This window comes from Halyomorpha halys, unplaced genomic scaffold (assembly GCF_000696795.3).
Source record: "Halyomorpha halys isolate HHAL.00 unplaced genomic scaffold, Hhal_1.1 Scaffold3457.1, whole genome shotgun sequence".
Classification (NCBI taxonomy): domain Eukaryota; kingdom Metazoa; phylum Arthropoda; class Insecta; order Hemiptera; family Pentatomidae; genus Halyomorpha; species Halyomorpha halys.
This window is the reverse complement of record NW_027114403.1, coordinates 27,448-45,746: the sequence shown is the minus strand read 5'-3', so window position 1 is coordinate 45,746 and position 18,299 is coordinate 27,448. Positions and strand designations below refer to the sequence as shown.

The window sequence follows — 18,299 nt, the reverse complement described above, 5'->3', positions numbered from 1 at the left end:
ATAGTTTAATCGAGCAATATTTAAAAAGCGCCGGAAATTGGAAAATACATCATAGAGCAGGATTTAAATTAAAACTGCAGAAATGTAACTTTGTGTAAATTATGTAATGTAACTCAGTTACATATTTAGGGCATATTTTGGATAATTACACAGTCATGCCCCACTATGATAATTTAAAGTCAACTAATGACTTCTTACAGTATCCTTTAATAAAACCCATATTATTCCTGTTGAACAGGACCGTAACTTAGGACTACATCTGGACAAACGACTGATATGGAATCGTCATACAAGGCGAGAAACTGCTGGTCGATTCCGTCTATTACAACATTTACTAGACAAACGGTTTAAATTGCCAATCCATTACAAAAAAACTGATCTACATGACTATTACAAGGCCTATCTGGACATACTGAGTTGAGCTTTGGGGCTTCACTAAACCATCAAATTCCTCCCAAATCCAATCCTTACAGTCCAAAATACTTCGTAAAATCCTTAATGCTCCTTACTTTGCGTTGTAAAGAAACGCATACCCCAGATGCACCACTCAACGATCTGTAGATTGATACTTTCACATGGAGAATATATAAATGGTTTATTGATGACTTCAGTAAGGCGGCAATGGCGCATCAGGTGCAGGACAAGTCGCCGAAAATGGTTTTACAGCTCTCCAATTGTGGTTCCAATTTTACGGAGTTACGAAGCGCATCGCATCGGACGGAAGCAGAGAAATGGAAATTATAAGGATTCGAACTAAAATGAAGGACTTTGATGTGGCATGGCACCTAAACACACAAGGACATCCCAAGAGTAGAGGAGACATAGAGCGGCTTAATGGCAAGTTGAGCGATCATATTCTCTTATATAAGATAGACTAGGGATTGGAACCGGATGTAGCAATGCTTAAGACTCTAGGAGCACATGATCATTTGGTACACACCGTTACGGGATTTTCATCATTTAAGATCACTACCTTCGTAGGCCGTACGCTTCGTGAGCAAGTACTTTTCATTATTTTAAATTTCTCAAATTGTCGTGCAAAGAACTGTTAAATAAAATCAATATTTTTACTAAATAGAAATGTAAACCTGCTGATAAAGGTTGTATAATTGATAAAAGCTGTCCTAGTATTTCTACGGTAACGCTATGGATCGTGTTCAGTGTTATCACTCTACAAAGTGCACGATTGACCTGTTAGTGAATACCGAAAACTATTAAATGTAAAATTGTGCAAGTGACTGATGCACCTTCAGACATGAGACCACTCTGAACGGTTAGGCTAGATTTAAAATCAATCATAGCCTGAAACTGTGCAAAATAGATATTATCAAAATCTATTTAATTTAGTGAGTTCTGGCCAAGAATGCTTATTAAATCTAAGAACAACAGTAATACGAAAAAAAATAAATAAATGGTATTCTAGTGCTAAAGAAGAAGAAAATGGTTTATTTAGAGCTTGCATTAAAACATCCCTCACCAATCAGATAGATTCAAATGGACTTACACGGAATTTTTGAAAACCTTTTAAATTTCTTAAATCTCAACCAGATTGAAATAATCAAACTAATAATTTACAGTACAGCCTGTAAAACTTTTTAATTTTTTTTACAGTCTGGTTACTACATTCAAGTCATGTAAGACTAATTAATTTATTAATCATTAAACCATTCTGATTTCATAAATAAATATGATATTGAGCAGCAATATGAATCATATGTTTTTTAAAACTTAGTAGTAAGAGAAATTTCCAGTTGTAATCATTCATTACTTTTTTATTCATGATTAAAACTGTTGATAGTAACGTACAATTAATTTCTCACAGTTTTGTCGAAATAAAATCATGACTATAACAAAGAACAGCGTGCTCTTCGTATGTTTTGGGAACATTTGCCGCTCCCCGATGGCGGAAGCAATCTTCAGAAAGATGATTGTAGAAAGGACGATGACGGATAGGTGGGAAGTGGACAGCGCCGGGGTTGGTACGTGGTTCATAGGGTCTTATCCGGACCCAAGGTCTATCGAGGTCCTAAGGAGCAGGAAATATACAATCGACCACAAGGCAAGGCAAGTTGCAGAAATTGATTTCCAGCACTTCGAATACATGCTTGCTGCCGACGTCGAAACTTTAGCCGACCTAAGTAGAATGGCGCCTAAGAAGTCTAAATCGAAGAGAGAACTTATGGGTAAATACGACCCCTTAGGTGATTTAAACATAGATGACCCGTATTTTACCAAAGGAGACAAAGCCTTTATTAAAGTTTATGATCACTGCAAAAGATGCTGCGAGGGATTCTTAAAGGTGGTCGTTTACGGCAATTCAAACGTATAGCAGCTTTTAATTGACTTAAAATACATAATCCATGTTGGCCATTTGGCATGCATTTCTAATTGATCATCCTTGTTTCATATTTCGACCCATTCGCATCAGCTGATGATGTTTTACTTTAATCCTATTGTTACCATCTATAATGTTATTGTAATTCATATGGGACACCCATATAAGAAAATATTTATAGGTTATTATATAGTTAATACACTATGGTATATTGGATTTTTATTAGCTGCTTTGTATTTGATGTTTTCCATATCATAGATTCGTAATAACTGACGATCCCTGAATCCATGAATACATTTGTCTACATATGAATACATTTGTCTGTTTCACGATTATCCATTAGACTTATTTACTTGCTTCTTTTTTTGGTTTCTCGGAATTTGTCACCCGATGTCTGAATTGCACTCAAAATTTGTGCAATAGAAAAAAAGAAACTTTTCTTTTTCCAGACTGTTGCATTGAAAGGACTCTAACGATTTTTATAAAACTTACTTAATATTCTGCTTAGGGCCCTTTTCATATATAGAATAAATCTTTGAGAACATGCAGGAAAAAAAAGGCAGGAATATTGTTATTGGGTATGAATTTCGATGTACTCTTAGAAATTTGATCTATTTGTTGAGTATGCAAAAAATATTTAATTAAATTTTCTTCTTACCAAAAGAAATCTAAATCGGATAAGTATGTAAGTTTTCAAAGTATTTTGCCCAGTTATTCATAGAAAACCGTTCTATTTTTATTCATTCCAAATTCATTCATTTCCTGGAACATTTAAAATACACTTTGGGAAAAAAAAAATTATGAAATAAGAGAAACTGAAAACAATTATAATATGAATTAATCTCGATTAAACTAATGATACATTAAATGATGAAGGATCAAGGAAAAACGAAACCCCAAAGCAACAATAACAAAACCCTTTTAGCCTGGTCACTATCTAGACGTTTTGTTACATTTTGGAACAGCCGCCAATTTCAAACCCCCGAAACTGGATTGGCTGACTCATCAATTCTGGCTCTTAACCATTGTAGTTCACATTAATTAATTCGAAAATTATGGTGAAATAAATGCCTTTTTTCTACGGACTCTTGTACTATATTATCTATCGAGGAATTAACTTGGATATCTTCTTTCTTCTAAAGCTTCCTCAAACAGATAATTGTGCATAACAAAAAATTCGGTTAAAGATGTAACTTATTCTATTGAAACCAGAAATATGATTTAGCCCCTGAATCCCCTAATTTTCTTAAAGTACTAAGGCTTGAAGATTTAACAAAATAGAATATCATTACTAAGATGTAATCAGATTTTTTTTAATTTTTCGGTTATTTGCGAAATTCACCAATGACTGAGAGCTCACCACTGTTATTTTAAATCCAAAATATCATGAATTTTGTTTGGAAAAAAGAGCGGTAAAAAAAAAAATGAAGAAAATCTATATAAAGCAACCAATGCAGAAAAGGATATTCATGGCCCTATTAATATAAAGTAGTACTCCGGATGGCAAAATTTATTGTATGGCATTATTATTATTATACAAAATACAACGGAAAGTGTGTACTCTTGAATCGCTGGTTTCCAGGCTCACTTTTGGGATTGATCGAGAATAGAGTCAAACCAAAAAAAAAAAAAAAAAGAAAAAGTACTGACTGATGTGCAACCACAAAGTCTCCCTATTGAAGGTCAAGAAGTTAGGTTCAACAAAGGACCATTATTGATATCAATTGCTGAAAAATAACAATATTATGAACCTATGTTTTGTAATATTTTATGTAAAGGACTTTTGTAATACCGGACGAAAAAAACACAAGGTATATTTAATTACTGAACTTTGATTTAGTAAAAATAATTCCAGAAACTGATCGCAGAAAATAAAAGCTGCACATGCATAATTAAATACAATATTAGTAATAATTGTTGTGATATGTAGTGGGCATTGGTCAGCTAGGAACAGTCAGGGAAAGTTGGCTTGGCTTTAACTTTCTCTAGGTATAGGTTAAAAATATAAATAACAATTATAAAACATTTAGTCAGATGTGGGGCGGTCTTAGTGAGTAAATGAGAAGTTATAGAATCAGTAGAGAGCAAAATTATATAACGATAAAACATTTAGACACAAAAAATAATTCACTGAAAATAAATGAATACTTGATGATAAAAGAAAAAGATGAGTTTGGGAGCCCGCAGATATAATCAAAGAATCTCACTTACCTTGATCATATGTAGTGCATTATGAAAATTGTCATGCAATCATAAGGAATTCCAACCATTTTATGTTTTTTACTACTTATTTTTACTAAAAAATAAATGAATGGTGGCCCAAAACAGTTTTTGGTGTCTATGATACAAATTATTTAATATTTTAGCTGTTGATTGCAACATTTTAAAATATTTACTTTGAATTCAAACAGAATAAGCCAACTTTAAAACCGCTCAGAACCAACATTGTAATTAACACACACATGTACTAATTGTACAGGATTATCCAACTATAACGTTTAACCATGTGTTTTAATTAGACGTAGAGTGTTGCTTAAAAATGTTAGTTGTCTTCAAAGTTGCTAAAATATACGTTTCTGAAATAGTGTAAATATTGAATGATGCCTAGGTTTTTGAAGAAAATATCGTATCTGTGGAATTGTTTCCGTCACTTCACTAATACCATTATATACGACCACAGTGTACTTTTCATCAGTAGGCGTAATACAATACGTGCTCCGATGGCCAAGACAATATTTTTAAAGCTTCTGACAGATAGGTTGCTGACGGAGATGTGGCAAGTAGACAGTGCGGCCATCGATGTATGGGACCTCGAAAAGATCGATAGTCGGGCCTTGGAAGTGTTAGAAACACATAATTACAAGCTAGATGATCACGATAAGAGGCAGCTGATGAATTCTGATTTCTTTCGTTATGAGTACATGTTGGTGATGGAAGAATCGGATCTGTTTGATTTAACAAGGCTGGCACCGCGCAGATCTAAAGCTATCAGAAAACTACTGGGATCTTATGATCCTAAAGGGGAATTATATATTGATGACGTTTATTTTACAAAAGGTATGAAACCAATTATCACCACAATGGAACAGATTAAGCGAAGTTGTGAATCTTTTTTGCAACAGCATCTGTCACCGAGCATCAATTAATAATGTGGCTTTAGTGAAGTACAGTTAATATGCTTATTGAAGTAAAAGCAGGTACAAATCCAGACGAGCTGATTGACGCTAAGGTCTTATTATGTGAATACAGTGATATCGGCGTTACGTAGTAAACCCTTGGGTAAACGATGACAAAATTAATGGCGAAGTACTTAGTGAACTAAACAATGTTTTAAAGAATTGGTTAATATTTGAAACAGGTTCAAAACACTACAAAGCTGGAAAGATATAACGAGAAAGATAATTTAAACATTGATAACACCATTTATTAAAAAAAAAAATTGATTTTTTAGAACATTAGAAATAAAATATGGCATGGCATAAAAGATATTTTGGAAAATGGTTTAAAGACCTACGTAAATATTAAATTTTATCAGTTCAATAAGCATAAATTAGGAAAATATAACAGCAATACAAAGGAAAGAAGCGTTATTATAGGAAAGAAAAACACTTCACAGCTAGAATAGCCCATGTTTCAATTTTTAAAAATGATAATACAACCGGATTAGTTTTACATATAAATAATTTGCAATATATGCTTAATTTTGGCTAGAAAGAAATTTTGGTAGTGCAAATTGATAATACAAGATTACTGAATTGAATGCACATAACAAAAAATATTATATATGAATAAATTAACTTTACCATTTTCAATTGTGCAATTGACAATAACCATAATAATAACATACCTATTATAAAATAGATTAAATTAAGAAAATTAAAACTAAAAAGTAAAAAATTGAAATAGATATGTAGAACTAAAATATTATACTTTTGCTAGGATACAGAGTAAAATAGAATATTACAGTAATACAAATGTAATTTAACATCGAATTTAATAACTTCTATTTGGAAAACGGTTTTTAAAATACCAATAGGTGACACATTTGGTTAATAATTTATATCGCAACAAGAGAGCAAGGTTTTAGAGTTGTAGATAATTGTGTAAGAATTTATTACTTGAGTTAAAGTAAATGGTAAAATTTAAATTTTTTAGAATGATATATTTGTTAATTTTCATTTTGTATAGATCTACTAAAAATGGAGAGTGCTCATCAGTTGTAAGAGCAAATAATATTAAGGTATAACAACATCGGTTTTAATTTTTGCCTCGTAGTCAGTAGTAATTAATAAAACCCTTAGGGAAAATAGGTTTGATAAGAATAGAGAAATTAGCAATAAATGACGAGGCCATATTTGTAACATCTTTCAGCTCATATTCATTAATTGTATTAAAAGGTACTGATCTACATGTGTACACGTGTCATGAATTATTTGCTATGAGAAAATAAGGTTAGTGACATCATAAAAACAAAGCGTTTGATAATAATGATGCTATGAAGCCTTATATAGTTACACTAAAGATGAGTTTATAGTATTTTTGAAAAATATGCACACTTCAGGTCATTAATGGGTGGGATAATGGAGACATCAGGGCTAGGCATATGCCTGGACGCATCATGTATACGAAATAAAAGGTTAAGGAAAAAAAATTTCTTCAACTGACTCATGATTTGAAGACTTGCCAAGCCTAGTCCAATGTATTATTAAAATACTTAAGATAAATAGAAGCGATATGCCCTATCCAAATAATCCTGTTTTTAATCAGAATAAAATGAAATCTTGGTCCAAAATAAATCATATCAAAATTTCATTGACAAGTTGAGTAGTGATAAATAGTATTTTTTAAAAAAAGGAGTATGGAGGGAAATATATTTTTTTAAAGTATACATTCAATTTTCTTAAAATAAAATATTGGAGACCGAAATATCGTTATTCTTTGTCTATATATTGAATTATTATTTCGGTACGTTTGAAAACGATTGGTACAATGTTTATTGACATTTATTTTTCAATATTTACTTTCCTACGTTAGATAATAATAAGGCGTACCTGAGGGTTCCTCTCTATCCCCAACTCTTTTCTCCATTTTCATCTATCCTCAGTGACCTTCCACTTGCCATCCAGCATTCCCTGTATCATCTATCCGCAGACGACTTATAAATCTACCTTTCCTTCTATCCTCTTGACGCCTCAAATGCCATTCTAAAACTATAAGGAGAGTTGCATAAGACATAATATAAGCACTTGGGGAACAGATAATAAACTTACGTTAAATTCCAAAAATACTAAAGCTATTATAATTGGATCCCCCTCTCTCCATAAATCTATTCCAGGATCCCAAACCTTTTTCTAAACAATACTCCCATCTCATTCCATACGTCAGTCAAAAATGTTGGTATCACTTTTGATCAAACTTTATCCTGGAAACCATACATTGCCCAAATTTCCCGTCGAGCCATAGCTACCTTAAAGCATTTAAATAGAATCCGTTATATCCTTCCACTTAAAACCCGTAAACTCTTAGTTACTCTCTTGTTTTCTCCCACTTTGACGATAGCTGCCTGGTATATGGTGGACCCTCCGATAATCTCGAATCAAAACTTAAACGTCTTATGCATTGTGCAGTACGATTTATTTTCGGGTTCACCAGAGATACGCATATAACCCAGTATTACGCCGAGCTGAAGTGGTTCTATCCATCCTTCCAGTATTTCCAAGCTTCCATTATATTCCAAGAAAATAGTACTCTCCTATATTCTTGAAAATCTGCAATACAAATTCTCTGTCATATCCCGTTCTGCCAAGTCCCGTTTATCTGACATCTACCCTCCACCTCACTGAACTCCTGCGTTTGATAAATAGTTTTTTACCCGAGCTGCATATCTCTGGAACTCTATTCCCTCTAACATACGTCATATACCAATCCTTCCCTCGTTTAAATCCTTAACTATCATAATAATCATTAAATAACTTTTGCTTCACTTCAGCTATTTAATCAGTTAGTTTTTTAATTTATATATTTTTCTTCTCTATATATAAGTTTAATTCAGTGTGACCACACGGTTTTATGGCCAATAAATGTTTATAAAATTAAAATTATCTTTGTAATTGTTCCAAAGGGACTTAGTCCCAGAAAAATTAAATATTTTTCATTTCAATAATATTTTGGTTATGAGAGAAATCTCGGAGACTCGCAATGTTTTAGAAAGTTGAAAACATTGTCAATGGATTTTTTTTTAAAACCTTTATTTAAATAAGAAAACAGTAAAAATAAAAAAGAATCATCTTAAGTAGTTTTATCAAGTATTGCACCCCTTGGACCCAAGTAGGTAGGTACTGGTGTTGGTATTCCTAGGGGAAACTAGTCCGGGAAGTGGGCCTTCTCGTCCTTTTTACTACTCTCCGACCGCTGTCAAGATGTTGTCGCACCTGACGGGTAGTGTCAAGATTCATTTTACGGAACAACTCCCATAATAACTGGGGAAGATTGTGGATCCACCCGTTCACTTTGAGACACACACCCTAAAGCGATTGTGCTTGGTATCATGTTTGATATCAACTCAGAAGAGAATAATGGGTGTTGAATTTAGATTCTAAGTTGGCCGATTCCCCACCAAGGAAATGTCTTTTCTAAAGACACTCATGAGAGCTACTGATCGGAGACCTGGTCCCTTACAAGCACTGGAGGGAATAAGATCCTTCTCCTTAAGAGAAAGATCCTTGAAAGGTCCGCACATTCAGACCAGTCTGAGAGGATTGGAAGAGGAAGAGTGGAGGGAGGGAGATATACGATTCCTATAGAGATATAGACGTGAATGGAAAGCTTAGAACACATTGTGTTTGGTTGTGCAAATTGGCAGAATGCTGTGAGAGAATATTTCAAAAATACATATATAATGTCATGTTTGTATAATTAGTATATATAGATATCCCTACTATTTTCTTCTCATTTTTTTTTTGTATATAGTCATTAACACGCTTTCTTTGTTGATAAAGAGCCTTTAAGGAAATATACTTCTTTATGTACAAATGATAAATAGTATTTCGTCCAAAAAGAAAAAAAACGGTTAGTAACAAAATAATAAGCTTTGTAATATAATAATAACCCAAAAAACTATTTAAAAATGCTTGTTTAAAACTATGATTAGTTTAAATATGAATAGAAGATGTTTAATAAATTGTATGCCATTTTCTAATTTATAGTACCTACTTTAAAGGTGGTCCTCTCATTTTTTTTTATCTTGATTGAAGGACAAAACCTCTCCTAAGCAATTTTATTACAACAAATATTGCTAACACAATAGCTGAAGTAGTTATTAACCAGAATAGGCATTCCCAAAAGATAAAACTTGGATCTATCATATTTGAAGAATTCACAGAATCCTCTTGTATCTTGTGCTCCAAAGTTTCTCTCTGTGGAAGTTGGAGAATATTTTATAGAAGCTGTTTCTAAAATTCAACATATATATACCATCATACCAAGTGCAACCATAGCCTCCTGCTACATTCAAACTTTTTTACACTGGTTTCGTTTGTGGTCAGAATATTTTCAGTTTTTCCGAAATTCCACGCAAAGTTTCGCACTTTAATTAAAATATTAACAACTTTTGCAGAAGGAGCTTCTTATTTTGAGAATGAATTTATTAAGGCTCTCATTTTGAGGTACCGTTAACCAAATAATAATTCTATAATTAGATCAAAACTGTATAAATTTACAAAAACAAAGAAATCTGTGAATGACAATTCTATTTTCAATTGAACAAACCACATGTTAGTAAATTATATAGTAATGACAGTTGTATGTTTTGCAATTTTCTTAATTTATAATAAAGGTCATAAAAATACATCATCATCTTTTAAGTAAAGTTAAAATAGTTTATTTGTGTTTTATTCTCTCATAAAGAACACAAGTCACTTCCTATGAGTGTTAAAAGTGAAATTTCAATATTTTGGATTTATTGCTATTTTGCATTTTGTATACAACTGTACAATATAATACATTAATAAATTTGATATCAGTTAAAATGGAGTGTTACAGGCGTGTAGAGAAACTACCCATTGGTAGCATTCAACTGACGTTTTACGTTAGCAGGTGGCCACCACGAGTGGCCATCTTCTTTTCAGGCGCCTCGGAGGATTGTCAGGAATGGAAGAGGAAGCAAAGTGAGAAACGTGTGGGCTTGGGTGCTTAAATTTCAATAGAATATTAAATAAGAATATTCGTTATTTTCTTCATTGCTGAGCAGTTAAAATTTAAATGATGGAAATTACTTTGACAATTTATTTTATTAAATCACAAAATTTGTTGCTGACAAATATTAAAATCGCTGAATAATTGTTTAAAAACAGCCTTTATCCTAGAATAACACTATGTTTGTAAGGCTATTTTATCGAGTAAATAATTCAGTCTTGCTTTTTTTGTTTATTTTTTAAAATGTTTACTGAACGATAATTAAGGCTGGATGATATTTATCATACAACATATTATACATCTATATGACCATGACGTATTTAAACCCAAATAATGCATAAAGTAACATTTAATTTAATTTGCCAACATATGTACATACATTTTCACTTGTATATATTATAATTGATTGTTCTTATTTTTTAGGAGGTCAGAAAAAAAAATAGAACATTTATAAGCTGTCACTTAAATAATTGGAAAATATTTACATAATATGACAATTTAAAATATGTAGCAATACTTAGCCTTTAAAATACATTTTCAGGTTATAATTAAGATTCCGATTGCTATTATTCAATATAGTTGTTATATTCAAATTGTTATAAAGAACTAATTTAAAAATTTCTAAAATATTTGTATTTTTCTCTAATTTCTTTCTTTAGCCAGTTACTGGTGAAGCAAAAATTAAAAATTCACATTCAGCACCCAAAAATAAATGTAAGACCGTTGAGAAAAATGCTTTTGTTATGTCTTTGGAAAACTATTTGTTATACGAAAAAAAGTAGCGGCACCACTGCTGCTAATAATAGGTGTTAACACTATATTTTATAATTACTTCCTGAAAAATTGGAAATAGTAGTTATTAATAGTGTTTAATTTAGTTACATTTATTATTATTTCTACTATTTGAATTAGAACTTGGTTAGTTGAAAGCAAAAATATGTATTTACCATGTTATAATTGTGAGAAACAGTTGGTAGAGGTTGAGAACCGTTGCGAAGGGGTTGCCTAACAACAGGCCGACCATCTTCATTTTTAAATCAGTTGATGCTAATTAGTAGCAATGATTAATCTATAATATAGTTTCTAATCAGCTCTGGCTGCGTTCAGCTGGTATTATTTATTGAATATTTTGAGTGTGTTAATCGACATCACATTCCGAAACAAGACCTTTTCTGCGTTTCGACTTGAATATAGTTCCTGCTAATTAGTGGTCACTGTAGTTCATAATCAGCCCTTTCTGTGTTCAGTTGATGTTATTTTTTGGACATTTTTGCTGTTTTAGTCAACATTAAAGTCCGGAACCAGACCTCTCCGTCTCTGGCCTTTGACTGGAATATGAGTTGTTGCAAATTAGTATAATTCATTACAATAACAAGACCCACTCTACTCTCAATAAGTGCCACTGTGGCCATTTCGGTTTTTGTACATTACGATAGTTGATGAGACGTACAGACGTGGGCCAAACAACTTTGGACCATTTTGAGAGTTGCTGCGGTGTTTATACTCTAAATATAGTGTTTAGGTCCAAGACGGCGACCAATACATCCTGAAAGCTAACTGTCTTCCTCTCACCTATCGGAGTGGATCAGCTTTTTTTTTGGAACTGTCGGCCAGTATTTATTTTATATATATTTTATACTATAGTCTATTTTATTTATATTTTGATTTTGTAAATTTAATAATTTATTTAGCTAATTTTATTTTTGTCTAAAAAACTTTTTGTTTTACTTTTATTAAAACTCTTTTGTTTATTTTATTTTAATGTTTTCTATTGTAAGCTTAGCCAAATAAATGTTTATATTCCGATTCAGCTTGGTTTTTTAAAGCTTTTTTTCAATAAGACATTGTCAATTTTCGGTAGCTTAAACAATAGGGTTTTCTCACAATTGTGGTTTTGCCACTAAAATCCCCTGCCTAAGTCCTTAGGTGAAGTTCGAAATCAACTCATTTCGGAAAACAGTAAAAATCATTATCACCATCAAATTTCCCTTCTATAATACGTTTTTTGTTTTGACATGTTACAAAGTAGCTGGTAATGTTACTAGCAGCTTGGATGCTACAAAGCAATTTTCTAGAGGGGAAAAATATACAAGAAAAATTTTGAAAGGTTAAACAGAAATTCAAGATTTTTTAATTCTAATTTTCGGAAATGATTTTTAATATTTACAATTCGATTTCATTTCATCTTAGAGAAAGAAGAACTGTACAGATTAATATTATTATGCTACACTGTATCATTGATCTCCTGCTAAGAATGGCATTTATGTTCAGGTTCAGTACTTCAGTTAATTATAAAACTTTTCCCAACTTCAGCAACCAGCTCATTATTTTACGTCATAAGGCATTCCAATTTAGTAAATCGTTCACGAAAATAACTTGAAGGAGATAGTGCATTACGCAACACTCTAATTTGTTCCATTTTTATCTACCCTCAGCAATTGAACTTTTTACAACATCTATTTCAATATTAAAATCAATGGGAAAAAATATGAAGTAATATTTTTTCATGTAGCTGAGCGAGATAAATTATGGTATGAAAATATAATGTCTAAAACAATAAATAAAAATAATTGTTCTTTTTTTAATGTTACCACTGATTTAGTTACTAATGCTGAAGAAAAAATTGTTCTGAGATTAAAAATTTAAATAAGTGAAGAACATTAACCCTTTTTGCTGCTGACCGAGCTGATAGTATTACTATTAACAACGTCTTTCGGTACAAAAAAGATTTAAATTATAGCCCTAGTAGTTTTCAAAATATATTATACACTCTTGCGGGTTAATTAGAGTTTATATCTTTTGGGTTACTTTATATGGTTTGATAATAAAAAAAAAAAATTCAAAATACTCTATGGTGAAGAAGACATGCAATCTACTTCAGGAAAAGACATTTAAAGTAGCATTTTTCGTATCATTCTTCGAACAAACCAACCAATTCTAACTTCGGCCGAATATACTAAGTACGATATTTATTATATTAAGTTATACTTATTACCAATAAAAATTACTAATGTCATGAACATATTTTTAAAGCACTCATATTCTAAACTACAGAACTGTGATATTTTCAATCTGAAAAATATTTTTCCTTCTTTATCCTTTATTTATTTATCAAATACTTTCATAGATTTTATCCATCCAATTTCTATTACTATTGTATATGAGAGATATTTAATAATAAAATAATTTGAAAATCGGCATTTAACCCCTGTCAGACTATTTCATACAATGACTGAATTTACCGTGCTGAATTTAAAAACAAATAAATTATACGCAAATACATTGAAGATAGCACATTTAAAATGTTTATAGGCTTAATGTTTTTAAATTTTGAATTTTTTTTTTGGTTTCCACTTGAATTTTAGATAAATCTTGGATTTCAGATTAACGCGAGTCGACGTAGTAAAGATGAAACAAAAAGTAAAACTAAATAAATATTCAACATATCTCAATAAAAGATGGAAAAGGAAAAAAATGCATTTATTGAAGCTAAAAATAGCTACAAAATTAAATATATTGAAAAATAGGGGTAGGTGAAGAAAGGAATGTGCTCTGGTCGTCCGCGTGTGACCGGTGAGCGATGAAGGCCTATTAAATCCAATTAATTATTTTTTAATTTAGTGTCTTCCACCTTTTCATTTTTCGTCCTTTGCAGTAAAATTGGTTTTATAACAATTTTGAAATTTGGATAGTCGCGTCTAGTGACTTTTGAGTTCAAGGGGACTGGTATATCTCTGGTTACCTATTTTAATATTGGCAGTTCAATATAGATAATCCACTATATTTCCCCTATTCAATTTTTGCTTAGATTGAGTAGTCGGCTCTCACCAACGCTCGGTTGTGGTGCGTTTGTACAGTTAGGACACGGCCTAAGTGCCCCATTACACTAGTTAACCAGTCGCCCGGCTGGTGGCCGCCTGTTCGCCGTGTGGTTTTCTCCCAGTTTCCCAGGCCTTTCCAGTGCTATAACATCACAGCCAATAAAAGACCAATAGGAGACCTTTCTCACCCTCCTATTAATTTTATTATTTCAAACAACAGTTAAAAAATAAGTGCGAGTGTATATGTGGTCACCATTCTAGTCTAGATACGATAAGTTATAAACTATATTTCCAATGGAAGCGAGACAGTACGATTTTGGTGTAAGTTAAGTAACTCGTAAAATGTGATTTTGGAAAATATTTCCAATGGTTTCAGCACTAAGAATATTTTTCGTTTTGTGGTATGAAGAATATATAGAATTGATTTGGAGAATAACTAGGAATCCGTTAAGCTGTCTGGAACAAACATTAGACAAAGCAGCTCAAAGATGGCGCGAGATAAAAATATTTTAATGTGTAATTGATTGTTAAGTTCATTTTATATAGTAAGCAGACCAACCTTTCAAGTTCATGTATTCACCGAGTGGTTACTAAGATCTTCTGCAGTGTGCGGTGTTCGTTTGCGAACAATACCAATTTGAAAAGTCCGAAAGTGTTGGAAAAATAGATAATTTCATAATAATATTATGTATTTATGGATTTTTATAACTAGAGGATTATAATTAAATGTCAAATTTCATTTTAATTTTTAACTACAAGTATTGGTATTCCAATTTAGGAAATGTATTAAGATTGAATCAAAATATACCTCGTTGTGTTTGTCTTCTTTTTTCTTTTGTGTTAGCATTTTTTGGGAAACCAACAATGAAACCATACTAAGATCAAATATTAAAAAAAATAACAGTTAACAACTGTTGCGAGAACCTCTGGTCAGAAAGTATGTTTTACATTTAGTAGTACTTAATTGATTTTCTATTCGTTTTGTTTTAAATAATTGTTCATTATTATCTTTATGTGAACATTTGAAACATGCATAGAAATTATTTTCGCTATATAATCATCTGAGAATTTATTTTCATAGAACGGAAAATGAAACTATGACCCACAACCCATTTGCATGGTAACGATCTAATATTCAAATTAGCTTGCCTAGTCGTCTAGCCAATTTCTTATAATGGGATCCCAGACATTATATAAAATTTTTATAGAGGCTTTAAGCTGGCTGCATTTCTTAATGTTTACAGGAAACCACCAACCGTAAAAGTTTTGGCGTATTTATTACTACTATTAATTTACTTCAATGTACTTCAATAACATTCTGTAAGATTATCTTCAGCTTAGATACTTATAACGTAAAAGATATCGATAGAAAATAATGGATCTATAGCAAAAATTAGTAAATATTTATTTATTAAACTTTATAATTAAATAATTAGTCTACGTATTAAAAGTCTTCTTAATTAAGATGAGATCACATTGGATTCATAGAGGAAGTGATATAAATCTCAGAATTGATGATTTTCCTTTTTTTCCTTTTGTTTACCCCGTTATTTTTAACTTAGTTGAGGTAGGAGTTATCTTACAGGATACCACCCTATTTCAACTAGCTTGAGTTTTCATTCAGTAGGGCCGCGACGAAAAAAAAATCTACTCTCCCAGCATGAAATCGAATCGGTGATGCATAAGTTTCGAGATTGCTAGGTTAGAGCCTTAACACATTCGCATAAAGCGGTCTGTGCCAAACTGTAGTTGTATTATTTTTTTTTTGTTAATTCGCCTGCCAAGCTAATTTTGGCATACGGGATTCGGCTGCTGTATACTAGTGTGCCAGGTTGGTTCATGCCACTGCTTTCAATAACCAATCATTTATTGTTTTATTTTCTTAGTATAAAATTTATTTTTGGAGTTTTTTTTAATTTATAGGAACATGAAATTGCGATGCAGGCCAGCCCTCGAATGAGATCTACAGATAGTGCTGTAGCTTATGCATCAGCAACCGTCTGGTAGGCCCAACCCTATTGGTCTGCATCCGACCGGACACCTATAGCACGTAAGCTTTGTCCAGTCCTGCTAGTCTCAGTGCATTTTCTTCCGACGGCTCATCAATCGAGCATCCCAACGTAAATTGCGTTGAGCCCACCAACTTCTTTCACTAGTAGATGAGCTCCCTGAAGATGTGATAGCTCTCTTCTTCCACCAAACGGAGTTTTGGCAAGAAGACAAAGCTGAGGCAGCGTTCGTTGTTCTTTCCGAAGCTCTGCAGCTTTCTTCGGAACCCTCTGTGTCCTGTTAGGATCTGTAAGACCCACTTAGCCTTCAATCTTGCATGGACGGTGGGGAAGAACTTATAAGGACTTATAACCTCAGAGTTGCGTACTTTAGGCTTTCCTCCCACTATCTATTCCATTTCTTTATCGCGTCCTCGAAGTATTTAGTCCATGGGAAGGGTTTAATATTTACTACTGTTTATCTGATTTAAATAAAAATTTCAGGGATTGTGTGGGTTGATACCTAGATGTTCCCATTTCAATTTTATTAATACCCATTAACTACTTTTGTTTATATATAAACAGACGTATATTTCATAACACAACTATAATATATTTGAGACTCAATTGTCGACAATGAAATGTAGTATACTGTGTGTACACTTGGTATACGTCGTTTCTGAAAGTTTATTTGTAATATTGTAATTAGCTATTGAATGATATAAAATTCTAACTTACAATAAGATAAAAGTTTCAGTGGATTTTGGTTTCTTTTATGTAATTATATTTATTGATTTTCTGTTGTTGGCTAAATAGCTGTGGATAAATCACCTTAGATTGAGCATATACATTCTTATTTATGATTATCGATTATTTTTAAATGTTACTTTCTTTTAACGTCATAATGTTTCATATTATATCAAGGAATAGAACTCAGGAATTCTATCACGCTTTCTGGCTCTATAGCCCTGTATATACAATAAATGTGAAGAGATCATCCCCAGATGATGGGAGGCGGACCTTAAGCCTTGTTTTCAACCAAACCCTTCCTTCAGGTATCAAGTTTCCTCGACTTGGTGGCCCAAATATTTGAAAGGATCTTCCTTTACCGAGATCTAACTCTTGACAGAACCCTCCTGGAAAGAGTTTTATTATTCAGATACTTCAAACCTTTTCCTTATCCAAATATAACCAGGGCTATTGAGGGGAAATATCTCTATATGAAATATTTTATGTATTTATTTAACAATTTGTTTTTGTGCTTTTTGTTATGAATAAAATCTCTAATCATGTATAAATCCAAATTTAATATTCCAAGATATTGGTGATAAAGACAATTCTCACAAAGGAAAGTCACTGATATACTCGTGATAAACAAGGATCCAGTTTTATACCTGGTTTTCCTTCTTCTTGTTTATGAGTATTTTAAAGTTTTTGTAAGTTAATGTTGTGGCCAACTTATCGCTGCTTGGATCATGATACCTACAAATTAAAAAAATGATTTTATTTTTATGTTGTGCTCGACGTGCTACCAAAACTGTACCATTGTCCGTAAACTGCTTAAATCTCTTTCGAGACCCCTCCGCAAAATTATATTATGTCTAACTTTTGAAAAATAAAAAAAAAAAGTATATATTTTAGGCTTGAGAACCAAAATACAAGCAGGCTGTTGATTAACTTCAGGTGAATGATAGATTATTTTAAGACTGTTTTACGGGTAATTTGAAAAGATGGGAGGATAGGGATGACAATTTTTAAAATGTGTCTAACATTTTTACACTGAGGAAAAATATGTAAATAGTCTGTAACTATTTACATTTATATGTAATTGTATTCTGAGAACATAGTATATTTCATTAATATTGAATAGATACATTGTGTCATTAAACTATGCATTACCTATAACTATCATTTTTAGTCAATGAGCTCCTTCTTACTTTTATTTTGTTACTGTGTGTTGTT

At 32.0% G+C, this 18,299-nt stretch overlaps 1 long non-coding RNA gene across 3 annotated transcripts in view; it reads right to left on the bottom strand.

Annotated features, from left to right (window-relative positions):
* The window catches only part of LOC106691834 (uncharacterized), a 13,732-nt gene extending 3,668 nt beyond the window's left edge, over positions 1-10,064 (bottom strand). For 2 of the 3 annotated variants that reach the window (XR_010844562.1, XR_001344864.2), the window contains exons 1-3: positions 9,548-10,064; positions 7,387-7,545; positions 2,994-3,097 (exon numbers count right to left, since the gene is read on the bottom strand). This is a non-coding gene — a long non-coding RNA (uncharacterized lncRNA). The remainder of the gene's footprint in view (positions 1-2,993; positions 3,098-7,386; positions 7,546-9,547) is intronic. The other variant, XR_001344865.2, reaches the window with a different exon arrangement.
* Positions 10,065-18,299: the final 8,235 nt, after the last annotated feature.